This window comes from Mus caroli, unplaced genomic scaffold (assembly GCF_978045245.1).
Source record: "Mus caroli unplaced genomic scaffold, Mus_caroli_1 scaffold_3, whole genome shotgun sequence".
Taxonomy (NCBI): Eukaryota; Metazoa; Chordata; class Mammalia; order Rodentia; family Muridae; genus Mus; species Mus caroli.
Window position 1 is genome coordinate 108,156,840 of NW_028227258.1, and position 13,923 is coordinate 108,170,762.

A 13,923-nucleotide genomic window follows, 5' to 3' on the forward strand; every position below is an offset into this window, starting at 1 on the left:
CATGCACTTATATGAACATATACTGTGAATATGAATATACACACGCATACATGCACACACACACACACGCACATACACATACACATTCACTATGCATGCCACAAAGGGTATAAGGAGAAAATAGCAACTTACTCACATAGGTAGAATTATCAATATAATGGCCGATCTCTGTTTGACAGCCTGAAATTCAAGCCCAGAAAATAAAGAGCTGCCCACTAAGATGGTGATCTCCAACAGAGGCATCTTTTCTAAACTGATGAGAAACTCAAGGGATGCACAAGACCACAAAGCAGCATGCTGAAGAGACTCAAATGAGTGTAATATACAGAGGATAATGAAAGAGCATCAATCACAAGAGCACAGGGAAGAAAATCTCGAACAAATGAAAGGACAGCAAAGACGTGACCCACAGCTCTAACAGGCCATGTCTGGTTCTAAGAGAAAAGAAAGTGAAGAAGAGTAGCTTAAGCCACACCCCCCAAATCAACAAGAATTGATAAATATGTGTCAATAATGAACTCAAGCATGAGTGCCTCAACCTACTAATAGAATGTCTGATTGGATTAGAAACTGTCTCCAATCATATGGTGTTGCAAGAAATGTACCCACTGGTAAAGATATCCATCAATTGAAAGTCAAAGGAGAGATGCCAGCCTTTGAAATGAACAGAAACCAAATATAATCTACTTTAGTTATTCTGATAGTCGGTATTGTAGACTTAAAGCCAAAATTACTCTCAAGAGTTAGCAAAGGCCACTATGTATTAGTAAGAGGGGTACTTCAGGAAAATATAACAATTGTGAAAATACAAGCACCAAACATCAATCCTTCATATTTTATAAAATAAACAAAAATAGACATAAAATTTAGAAACATCTTCATATAAGAGTGAGAGATTTCAGTAGCCTGATCTCCCCTTTCAATAGACAGTCTAAAATAAAATATAAACCAATAAATGCTTGAGTGAAACAACATTATAGATTAGATGAATTAAACAGATGTCTATAGAATATCATCCAACAAAACCATGATATATTCTTCTCTGGAGCCTGTGGAAAATTTAGGCAATAAAGCAGTACTTTTGTAGACAAACATGACTTATGAAAATTAAATCAGAAATATACAAATAACATAAACAGTGAGAAAGACTATAGCAGTGGTAAAATTTTTTTCTCAATTTTTACTTTAGATTAGACTCTAGACCAAATTTTCCCAATTTGACTCTAGACTAGACAGATTCAATATTCTATTATTTCAAACATTTAATGAAGAGCTAACTATGAAGAGAATAACTATGCTCCTCAAACTGTCCCATAAAACAGAAAGAAACAGACCTTTACCAAGCTCACTCTACAAAGCTGGCATTCCAGAAATGGAAAATGCCAAACAAAGAGAATGACAGATAAATCTCATTGGTGAATACAGATGTAAATTTTCACAATTGGGTTTTTCAAAACTTAAAGAACACATCGAGGAGATCATACACAATCCCCAATCGTAACTAACTTGCATTCCAGGGATACAAAGTTTGTTCACTGTACACGAATCAACAAGTCTAACTCAAGATGAAAACAGAGTTAAGGACATCAGTCAATGATCATTTTTATCAGTGCAGAAAAGACACAACAAAATTCAATGCCCCTAAATGCTAAAAATGCTAAAAATCAAAACAAAAACTAGGACTAGAAACCAACAAAAATCTAAACATGATAAAAGCTATCAATGCCAAAACCATTGCAAATTATTACTCTAAACCTTTAACACCTAAAAGCATGGCCTCTGGTTCCTGATGTGAGAGATGAGTAACGACTCTCTACGTTCTTACTCAGTATAGTGTTCACATCCTGAGCTAGAGAAGTGATAGAATAGAATAAAGGAAATTAGAAAGAGGAAAGGAGGAAGCCAATTTCTTCTTATTTGTAGATGATGTGACTCTGTACATTAATGAACCCAAAGAGCCCACCAGAACACTCTCACACCCAGTCCACTGTTCAGTAGACAAGGAGGATGCAAGATCGATCAGCTTATAAAATTAGCAGCTTTTCCATATGGGAATAATAATGTCAAATAATGAAATAAGTGAAATAAATTAAAAGGAAACTTACACTCAGAGTAATTTTTAAAAACAGAACCTAGAATAGGACTAAAGAAGGACATGTAAGACAAAAAAAGTTAAAGAAGATACTAGAATATTTGAAGAACCATCAAAGTCATGGATTGGTCAAATAGATACTGTGAAAATGGCTCTATTAAAGAAATTAATCTACCAACAATACAATCAACATCAAAATCCTGATTCTACTCATAGAATAGAATCAACAATCACAAAGTTGATATGAAAGCGGATCAGTTCCCAGAGCTAGGGGGCTAATAGCAGAAACAACACTTGTGTAAGTGCAATGCTGGGGCTATCACAGTACTCCATAAGAACTTATGTCACATATATATCTTATATATGTTATAATCTGATCACTAGGAATCAAAAAGCTTGTCGGCAAAGGACACAATCATGACAGTGGAAAGAGAATTAAGAACTAGAGCAATAGTCTTTACCAGCTACACATCAGACAGGGGATTCATATCTAGGATATCCAAAGAACTGTAAAAGGGAAAAGGCAAAAATCAAACCATCCAGTCAACTAATGCACAAACGAATATATTGGCAGTTCTCAAGTACAAGAAATATAAATGGTCAAAAAAGACTTGAAGATGTGTGCAATACACTTAACCATTGGTAAATTCACATTAAGACTGCTCTGAGATTCAGTCTCCTCAACAGAAAAATGATTTTTAAAAATGCTGATGAAGGTGTTACAAATGAGGAACACTAATTATCCACTGGTGGAAATATAAAATTATGTAGCAACTAAGGAATTCAGTGTATTTTTGTAGATGATGTGACTCTGTACATAAATGAACCCAAAGAGCCCACCAGAACACTCTCACACACAACCAACTATTCAGTAGACAAGGAGGATACAAGATCTTTCTAATCTTACAATGATTAGAAAGAGAACTCCTGCCGGGCAGTGGTGGCGCATGTCTTTAATCCCAGCACTCTGGAGGCAGAGGCAGGCAGATTTCTGAGTTCGAGGCCAGCCTGGTCTACAGAGTGAGTTCCAGGGCATCCAGAGCTACACAGATAAACCCTGTCTCAAAACCTAAAAACCAAAAACCAAAAACCAAAAACTAAAAACCACACAGATAAACCCTGTCTCAAAACCTAAAAACCAAAAACCAAAAACCAAAAGAAAAGAAAAGATAAGATAAGAAAAGAAGAGAAGAGAAAGAGAACTCCCATATTACTCACTATACCATTCTTGATTATATACGAGAAGACCTCAAGTCATGTGTGTGATGGTTTGTATATGCTTGGCCCAGGGAGTAGCACAATTATGAGGTGTGTCACTGTGGGGGTGGGCTTAGAGATCCTCCTCCTACTGCCTGAGGATGTTCAGTCTGTTCCTGGCTTCCTTTGGATGAAGATGTAGAATCCTCAGCTCCTCCTGCTCCATGCCTGCCTGGATGCTGCCATGTTTTCACCTTGGTGCAATGGACTGAACCTCTGAACCTGTAAGGCAGCCCCAATTAAATGTTGTCATTTATAAGACTTGCCTTAGTCATGTGTCTGTTCATAGCAGTAAAACACTAATTAAGACAATGTGCGTAAAGGGTGTTTCTTTCTCCGTGTTCATGGACTGTTTCATGATGAAAAGTGTGTAATTTGCCAATATGTTCTGATGCTTGCCACTCGGTGCTAAACAGAATCACTTTGGTCAATTTTGTCATATGCTTTGTAAATTTCCTATTTCAAACATTTTCTGTCTTATGATTTTATTCTAAATAAGCAAAGATGTTCACCTCACGGTACCCTGGAAACAAAGAGAGTAAATGATAAAGGGTTGGGGTCTACCTGTAGTGATGTAACTTCCTTCCGACCCTCTAAAGATTGCATCAACTGTCAACACAATCATGAGCTGAGAACCAAGCCTTCGACACACTGCTCCTGGAGAATGCTTATGATCATGGCCTCACTCAGAACACAGCAGCCCATTTCATGGTTATTGCTCCACCTTTAACTGCCCCACCCCCAGCCCCGTTGGTCAGCTGTGGTGGAGACTAAGGGGGCAAACAGAGAAAATTAGGAATCATATGCACACTGCATCAACTCGTAGGATCTGTTGCAAACCCCTAAACCATCTCCAGTCTTAGCAAAAGTACAGTTGTTTCTGTTGTCGTTATTAAGAGGTGCATGTGAAGAGCAAGGGAAATCGACACAGTGGCTCCCACTGTGATTAAAAAACTCAAAGTGTACAGAATAGGATAGCGGCAAAGGGAAGGCAGGCTCCTTTAACTCCATCTCAAACACAAATGAGGAAAAAGTCCCATGTCAAATGTAGAGTAAACCTCCTCCAGCAAGATGTCAGTGCCCGTCCCTGCAGAGTCACAGCTTCATGGATCAGCTCAGAACAAACTCCTGGCAGAGCCCCACCTACCACCGTCTTGCTGATGTCTGCTTGGCCTGACATTCATCTCCCACACTCCTGCTAATGTGCCGTTCTCACCTCCCTCTTCCCAATGTGCCAGCAGCGTCTCCCTTATTACTGCCAATCTCTTCCTGCAACCATCCAGGAGGAAAGCAGGCAAGTTCTGTGCACCCTGTGATTGTAGAGTTATTAAGTTATACCAGGAGCCTCTAGCTGAATGGATTTCAGGACAGTTCTGCAGAGCCACATGCTCTCGATTGCTGACACAGTTTATAAGATGATCAAAGAAGGAGTTTAGTGAAACCTGTGAAAGCAATCAAACCTGCACTTGGCTCTTTCAGGATAGCTTTCAGTCTGTGAGCTTCAACGTCTGTATCCCTAACCTCAAATATTGACCTCCAACCCCGAGTTTCTTCCCTCCAGTACCATTACATCTGCATTTGTTCCTATTGGTTCAACTCTGTTACTTGCTAGGGTCTACCTTAGATAAATGTTCCATGAAATCTGTAGGCTCCCATAAAAAGCCAGTAAAATGAACCTTTCGTTCAATGCTGCAATTAAGGAGGTCGGAAAGGGGGCCAGTTAAATTCCGCTGGCTTCTGTGTCAGTAGATTTAACTGACTACCATGGCTTGAAAACCGTTCCAAAAATTAAAAATGGCCTCTGAACTATTATAGCTTTTTTCCTTGGTTTTCTCCAGACAATACAAAAATTTGTTAGACATTAACATTAGAGCAAGCATTGTGTTGGCTTTTGGTTGCTGTAATACTTGCCTGACATATCAACCTGTAAAGAAATATGTTTCTTTCAGCTTATAAGTTGAAAGAGCCAGAGGCTGCATTCATTTGGACCTGGGACGAGGCAGCACACCATGACGTCATGCTAGGAATAAGCATATGATTGGAGTTAGCCAATCACTTCTAATGGGGCTGGTGAGAGCGGGGAAGGGGAGAGACAGGCTCCCAATAATCTGAAGACCTCTCACTGGCCTCCAACTCTCACGTCCTCACCACATCCTCATTGTTCTACAGGCAGAGACCACACCTTTATCCTATGGGCCTTTGGGACATTACAATAGGTATGGTGATTCCCCACATAGTGTTTCCACGCAAATACAGACCTTTGTCTATAAGGAACTTGAGTCCCCACAGGCTGCAATACCCTGAAGAGTCCTGGCAATAATCCCCATTTATATAATTGTAGCTATCTATTCCAGTTACACCCCCCCCCGCACTTATCAAATGGCAGAAAAAAAACTTTCCACAAAGCTTGCTCTGAAATTTTCATAAGGTAACAATCTCAAATGGTCACAAAGTTTTCTAGATCTGCTTCGAGACTCCAGTATGATTTTTAAACGTGTTATAAGCTCAATGGATAGCATAGCAGTTGAGAGTACCTCTTGGATATGCAGAGGATCCTAGTTCAATTCCCAGCACCCACATGGGGGCTCACAATCATCCAGAATTCTAATCCTTAGGGAATCTGACACCGTCTTTTGGCCTCTGCAGACACCAAGCACACATGGATATATGTGAGAAGAAAAAACAATTCACACACAGAAAGTAAATTTCAGAATATAAAGTCTAAATATAGCTTCTTTTCTAATTTATTTCCTTATCCTTGATGTCATTGTGCACAAACATGGCTGTACTAGTGCATTGTTATTAGTCGCCTATGGAGAAAACTTAATTGCCACCTTAAACAAATCCATGTGTATTCTCTCAGAGATACCAGAAGTCAAGAAAAAGTGTGGTTCCTAGGTTACACATAAGAGCAAAGGGAAAGCCCATCGGTCCTAACCTCATGTAAGTGAGAAGAGATTGCACACCAAGTACTATGTTTGCCACCAACAACCTTTCTGAGCCTTCAGTATCTGTCTACTATTTGGGTGCACGTGAACCTTAAGCTCTCTCATGCTCAAAGCTTGTGATTGGGCATATTCATCCAGTGTTTCTGATAAACGATTCAAGCAATATTGGTGTGGAGTGGGAACATCAAGACCTAATTGATGTATAAATTGAATCCTCAAAAGACAAATTATGACAACCAATATGAGGATGGTTCCTGCAAGCATAGGAAAGTGAGTCTAACTCTAATTCCTCTCTGCCCATGGCTCTAATATTAAAGCAATAACACTCATTTTGCCCATGATGAAGGAAGGGCAGCGAGGTGAGTTGAGAGGGCATGTTCAAGTCAGTGGTGGTTCATTCAGGCAACAGTGTAGACTTTTCTGATTCCTACCTCTGCTATTTTAAATGCACTCAGTTACATCCAATGGCTCATCTTTAGTGCTATAATTAGTGAAGAAGTTCAACAAGCAAATTCTCACAGAAATATGTGTGTAGACTTAATTATGACTTGTAGAATGGATTTACTTTTGCTTGTGTATTTCCATGTGTATCTTCATGTATGTTTGCCAGTGTACATGCTGATGCCTGGGGCAGCTAGAAGGCAGTGTCAGAACACATGAGCTAGAGGTACAGAGGGCTGTCAGCCATCAGGTATGCTTGTTGGGAATGGAACTTGAGTAGCCAGTTTTCTTAATCACTGAGCCATCACTACAGCCCTAATCACAATATTTGTCATAGGTTTCAGAACCTTAATAATACATGACCTCCCCAAAGCTTTTCATCAGAGGCTCTGTATGATAGACTATGTTCCGAGGAACAATTAGCATCTTTTGATGGACATTTTAATTAAACTAAGTATAGTGAGTCTAAAGTGTTTCGTGAATGTGATTATCTAGTGCATTTCAAACAGCATCCAAGTGAAGGGGCTTCCACTGTCTGTGTTCTTATAAAACATTGTGCAGGTTCACGTTCAAATCTCTACAACGATTTGATCAGTAGGACTGTCGAGCTCTTCCTTGCTGTGAGAAAGTTAAGGCTCAAGTAACTTTGGGATTTTCCTGATCCTGAAGACAGGAATTCTACCCAGGATTTTCCCTTCTAAGCTCTTGGGACATGTTCTTAACAAACGCCTTCCAACCCAAGAATGACTTGCTTTCTGTGCCAAGAAACAGATACTGTTTCTCCAGGAGATGTACTAGGTAAGAGAAGTGGCTCCACACTGGTGGAGTCTTTCTTTCTGGAACATGTGTTTGCTTTTCACCTGATGTTTTTCAGAACCAGTCAGAGGTTTCGCTCTGTGGCCTCCCGACATATCTGATGCATTTTGCTTTGATGCCAGCTGTGTTGTGGTGTGCTAACAGGGTGGCGCAAGAGAGCACATCCCCTAGGGATTATGTGTAACTGCTGGCCTTCACATGGCCAAGGAGGCTACCCACATATGAGCAAGAACAGCTAATTGGCTAAAACTACCTTATCATATTAACAGTGTTTCGAAGGGCCACGCGTTAATATGATTTCACGTGAGGCTACGCACGTCTTTCATGGTTGCCATTCACCAGCTGACTAAATGGTCTTTGCTCCGTGCTATAATAGCTTTAAAATTCCCTGCTGTGGATTAATAAAACTCAATTTTTTTTCAGATCTTCAAAGTACTTGTTAATATTGGCTACATTGCATTATAAAACAACAAGAACAAAAATCAAATTGGGAGATGGTTAGCTATTTAACTCTAGAGTCACATTAAGAGAATATTGTACAGTATTTTTATTGATCACTTTAAATCAGTTTAAATAAAGCAGAATTGTTGACTGTTGATATCATTAGATTTCAAAGTGGGATAAACATTTTGAAGCCATGGGAAAGAATACTTTTTTGTGTATTTGTAAGACAGGGTCTCACTCTGAAGCCCAGGCTAGCCCTGAACCCACAGTGATCTTCCTACCTTGGCATCTCAAGAGCCAGGGTTATCTTGGCATATCACTACATGCCTAGCTTGGGGAATGACATCTGTACCCCTCATTATTTATTTTTCTCCTGTTAATCTTTTCTCTTGCCTGCTGTGAATTTTAATAGTAGCTGATCATGGATTCATGGCTCTTTGGGCTCATTTACTGTACTGATAGCAGGCAGATTCACACTGTGTGCTCACTGCTGATATCCCAGACTTGACCTAAGGCGGGGTTTCAGGTGAACAGTGAAGGACAGTCATAGTTTTCATTATGCCAATGAATCCATTCCTAGTAAAGGAACCCCAATAAATCTTTCCAGAGTTTCTGATTCTTGAAACAGAAAGCAAATGGCGACAATATAAAATATTGTATCGGTTTAAAGAACAGGTCTACATTCAGAACCCAGGGATATATTTACTAAATATCCACAGACAGTGAAAGGGTTATCTAGTTCTAGTTATTGGTATTTTTTTTTCTAGGACATATTTTTGAATTAACATGCTAATGCCAGAATTCCATTTCACGCTCTTTGATTTTTCTGATTTCATAACAGTTAAATGTTTCTAAAGCTTCGGAATTGTATTATAAAGACGATTGATATTATAAAGATCATTGAGACTGTAAGCCCATCCCCATATGCACTGGCATGGAAAGAAAAGAGCAAACTGTGCTCACCCAGAGCTGGTTCCCGATTTTCAAGTACGAACAGAGAAGTCATATGTATTTCGGGGTAAACTGTAAGACAATCTGGGTTAATTGATCTATATGTATCTGCAGGAAGGCAGAAACAATGGTCTGGCATAGTGATAGTAGTATTATTATATTGGCATCACAGGTAAATTTGTAAAAATAAAAAATGTAAGTATTATTGGACTTTAGAAAGCTAGTGGGGTGAAGAAAACATGGTCACAGGACCACAGCTCAGGGAGATGCAGAATTCTCAAATCAAGAGTGGAGAAGTGAGCCAGAGGGCAGCCTTCTGTCAGTCACTTCTTGGCCTTCCCCTGTACTTCACAAATTCTAGTGACTATTGTCCAGATGCTATGGCCATGGCAGAGTACAGAGGGCCACAGTTAATATTTATTGGGAAGCCAGACTTAAAATGGCATCATAATATTTAAAACAATTATGCATAATACATAGAACCAGAACATTTTAAAAATATGTCCATTCTGTACCTTAAATTAGAAAGATTAATGATTCTAATGTCTTCTATCCAAATTGATGCTGTGGCTAGAACCAGGCCAGCTAGGTGAGTAGCTTTTTCAAGGAGTCAGAGGTCTCAAGCCTGATGATTCCTGGCTTTGCCACTTGGGAAATGTCACTCAAGATGAATCCTTTCATTCCTCACCACTGGGAGGAACAAGGGTGTCTACCTTCATAAGACGGAGGAAACATTCCCAAGAGATAACAAATAAACTACTTAGCCAGGCTACTATAGCTAACATCAGCAGCAGCAGGCAACGCTGCATTACAAATGTTTCAGACAGGCCAAGTACAAGGCATTCTATGAAGCCCCTTCCATTTTCTTCTTTTTGATGTAAAGTACTGGATTAGATGCCTTCATGATCTGCCCCAGTTAGAGAGTCCTTGAATTGTTTAAGTTTTAGAATCAATGTGTCTTCAACCTAAATACTCCAGGATCTCACTGCTGAACTAATTAATAATATCATTCTGAGGACTTTATGGGATTAACAAGAATCTCCTAAAAACCAGGTTAGCACCATATAGTTTAACACACGACACAGACAAATGCATGCAATCTATGAATTTCAGCCTCCCATAGTCACAGCTCCTCTAGGGTTGTGTCCAGACCAGTGTCAGCCTCTTCTGGGAACTTGCTTACTTCTATATAAATTTCAGGGTGTCATTTCAAAGCTGCTGTGTCAGGAACAGCAGGTGGGGACCGGCAGCTCATCGGGCCCATCCTGTGAGTCTGAGGATGCTAAAAGTGCTGAAGCATTGGTGTAAATGAAGAGTGGGAAAGTCCATCCGGCCTCTGGAAAAACACTTACTGGGGCAAATGCAGCTGTTATTGATCTGGCCTCTGAAGACATCTAGGAGGCATGTCAACCAAAAATAGTTCAAATTCAAGTAACCAATCAACTGACTAAAAAAAACAAGGATGAACACTCATCCTTGTCTACTGTCTCTAGGGAAGAGAGGTACCATGAAGGATGCAGAGTTCAGAAAAACAAACATACAAAGGATACCAGTATTAGAATGCTAGCAAGAGAGCTGCCCCTGTGAGGATACACAATGTGCCACCTTCACACAGGTGTGGAGAACCACAGGTTGTCTGTGCCCTCATTAAACCCAAGACAACAACTATTGTTTTTTTCGTGGCCCCTTGGTATTGCAAACTTTATATGCCCCAGTACAGGGGAACACCAAGGCCAAGAAGTGGAAGTGGGTGGGTAGGGAAGCAGGGCGGGGGGAGGGTATAGGAAACTTTCAGGATAGCATTTGAAATGTATATAAAGAAAATATCTAATAAAAAAATTAAAAAGAAAAGAAATACTTTCAAAAACCTCGACATACTGAGGCCTGGTCTATGAAGACCTACATTAAATACAGAAGGAGGTTTATGACTATCTTTGACTTAGCTAGAGAAACTGAACCCTTTCATTAGAAGCCACACCGAGAAGAGTCACTTGATGTGCTGCAAATCCATAAATACTTCAAGACGATTAGGGCTTAGCCATGCGAAGCTGTGGGAACTACGGAGATCCGGGCACTTGTTTGCTTTCCTTTCTCTCATGTATCTACTCACCCAGACCCCATTAGACCTCCATTTCCAATTAACTCTGAAGTATCAATAGCTATTCACAACAAAATATAACCAATCTGGTCCCTTAGGCCTTTTCTCATAGAGTCTCTTTTAGCCAGTGGTCTTATAATTTCCCAAGGCATTAAACCAAGCATCAGTACCTTTTCCCTATATATGTCTCCTGCTCACTTGCATCCTCTACCCTGTAACAGAATGGTTTTGTTTTTAAATGAAATCCAGTGATTTTATCTTCATAAAGATGACAGAATGCTTTTTCTTTCATCTTTTCTGTTGTGACCATAGTGGGTTTTCCCCGTTCATTCTCCCTAGCTAGAGCTTAACACCTTTGAGAATAGGAATTGCTTTTCTCTTTAGGCTCCAGCCCAAGACCTACCAGGCTAAACCAGCAGAAATTACTCCCTGGTGAGTGTAATTAAGAAGTACACCAATTCATTTCAAGTCTCCCAGTGCTCATAACTGGTGAGTGTCACCAAACACCTTATCTTTTCCAGAGGAAAAATATGTAGCATGTGACAAATTTGTAAAATAATAATATGTCAATAGCGCACACATATTTCAGGATCTTAGGGATTTGCTAATAACTGGTTTTTAATCATTTTATCTTAGAACCCCTTCCTTAGCCTTCACTTTAAGTTACATTTATCAAATCTAGTAGATTATTACAGTTTTCATGCCTTGATACTTTGTCCCAGTGACATCAGCATTAGTATTGATGTGTTTTAGAATTTGTGGATAAATATGTATATATACATCTGGAATTCTGTGGAATACCCCAACACACAAAATTATTTCAATAATTGCAAGGGTTGACTAAAAATCTACACTTATTCTTAAAAGGTCCAGTTAAAAATATAATTTGTTTCCAGCATCACAAGATGTATGAAAAGTAGCATTCCAACGGATGTTTTCCATGTCTAAAAGATGTGCTACCTAATGAAATCACACATACACAGCCAAACACTATTGGGGTTGCGCACAGCTCTTGTCACATCCTTTATGGACTTTTATGGACTGAACTCTGTATGTTCATCCTGCCAAAGCCTCATTTCTATTATTCAGTAGAGCAGGCACTCTAAGATAGTCTGGGATTGTTCTTAAAGGAATGAACAAGTTCAAATCAAAAAGGACAGTTTTCCCTTAATATCCTATGCCAACGTAGAGTTCTAGAATGCACAAATAGAAAAGGGATTCTTGGCCAGAAGCCTCATGTGACAGACATCTTCCAGAAGCACATGGCCTGGGAGGCTTCACAGTCTTGGCAGACTGCAAACCTTCACTACTTTCTATTAATAATCAGGGTCCAAGTGCCTGAAAGGAGCCAGGACCTACTTGGGAGATGAGGACTTAGCTCAGAAGTTGAATGTTTTTCAACAAACACTCTTATCATAGAAGGTACCTTCTCCAGACACCAGATTTCTCCAGTTTGCACAAATGACAGTGTCTAAAGAGACACTGAAGAACTCTCTAGAAAACAAACTGATGAGTCTCTTCAGTGACACATGAAAAAAATACATTAAATGCCAATTTTGTCCTACAGGCTTCTGGCCGTCTATAGTGGTCTACATGGAAGACTTAGCACCTGAGCTATGGCTACGTAAGCAAAGCTACAAGGGAATATACAATATAGTGTGTTGCTAGCAGAACATGTAGATGCTTTGGGACTATGATTACAGGCACAAATGTAAAGCCCAAAGGTGTCTAAGGGTAGCATCTTGGGTCTTCAATGTTCTCTAGAAGCTCTTGTACTGAAGCTTTGGCCCCAGGGTATTAGTGTTCAAAGGTCAATTTTTTGGGACCTGATTGAGGCTTTCATCACATGAATGCATTATTTTAGTACTGGATTCTTAGATTTGTGGGCTACAGGAAACGACGGAAACTCTTGTAGGTAGCACCCAGTTGGACAACTATAGGCTATAATCTTTGAACTGTGAGAATCTATCTTTACTCCCCTAAGCTAGTCACTTTTCAAGGCTGTAACACAGTGATGTAACTCAACCACTAAGAGAGCAGGACCTCAGCTTGTACCCATTAGTCCAGACTCCTACTTTCTCCATCTGGGCAACAGAAGCATCTTAGTGGTGTAACACTGGGGTCAGTTAAGTATCTTTAGGTGTTACTATAATTTTATGCCCCAATCTAGGTTTGCTCAAGTTCCCAAGGGTCAATGTAAACTTGATCCTACCAAGTTGAACAAAGTAAGAAGGTAGTCCACAACTGTATATGAAACCAAACAAAGCTGGCCAAGCAATATGATTTCTTTAAAGTGTTAGTTTATCAAAGTTTTTGTTCAGGGAAGAAGAAGTGAATGAGGGTAAGATTTGAGAAAGAACCATCAGCTACAGCATCTCAGAACTGGAAGAGATACTCAGCCACAGTGTTCAATCTACTAACTCTGAAGAGCTTGGTAAAATAATCAAAGGCAGTGGAGTAGCCATAGCACAGTTTGGATATGTGATTCCTCATACACTATCATTTTCAGACACAGAAAACTATCTATTATCAAGCAGGCAGAAGGTTCTAGAAGTGGAATGGACACACCTTCCATGATTGCATTTTGAAGGATGGATTTTGGAGCCACGGTAGCATCTGCAATGGCTTTGCGATTAACCCACCATTAACTTTAATGCAAGAAAGTAGAGTGGCCAATGTCTGGGCAACAGTATCTAACAGAGGGAAGGGCAGTATCAAAGCAAAAGATCCAGACAGATGAAAAGATTCCTTGCTTGTTCCCATCAACAGTCACTCCATTTCTATGGAGGTAAATAAACAAGGAGAGAGAAAGCAAGACACACGGCACTGAACTTACATCTATTTTCTTTTCATAGCAATCAAGTGCCGCCACATGT

General features: G+C 39.7%; 1 protein-coding gene across 2 annotated transcripts in view; it reads right to left on the reverse strand.

Annotated features, from left to right (window-relative positions):
• Positions 1-13,923, reverse strand: part of Trpc4 (transient receptor potential cation channel subfamily C member 4) — a 174,617-nt gene that overhangs the window by 119,461 nt on the left and 41,233 nt on the right. The gene's annotated exons all lie outside the window — the stretch shown is intronic.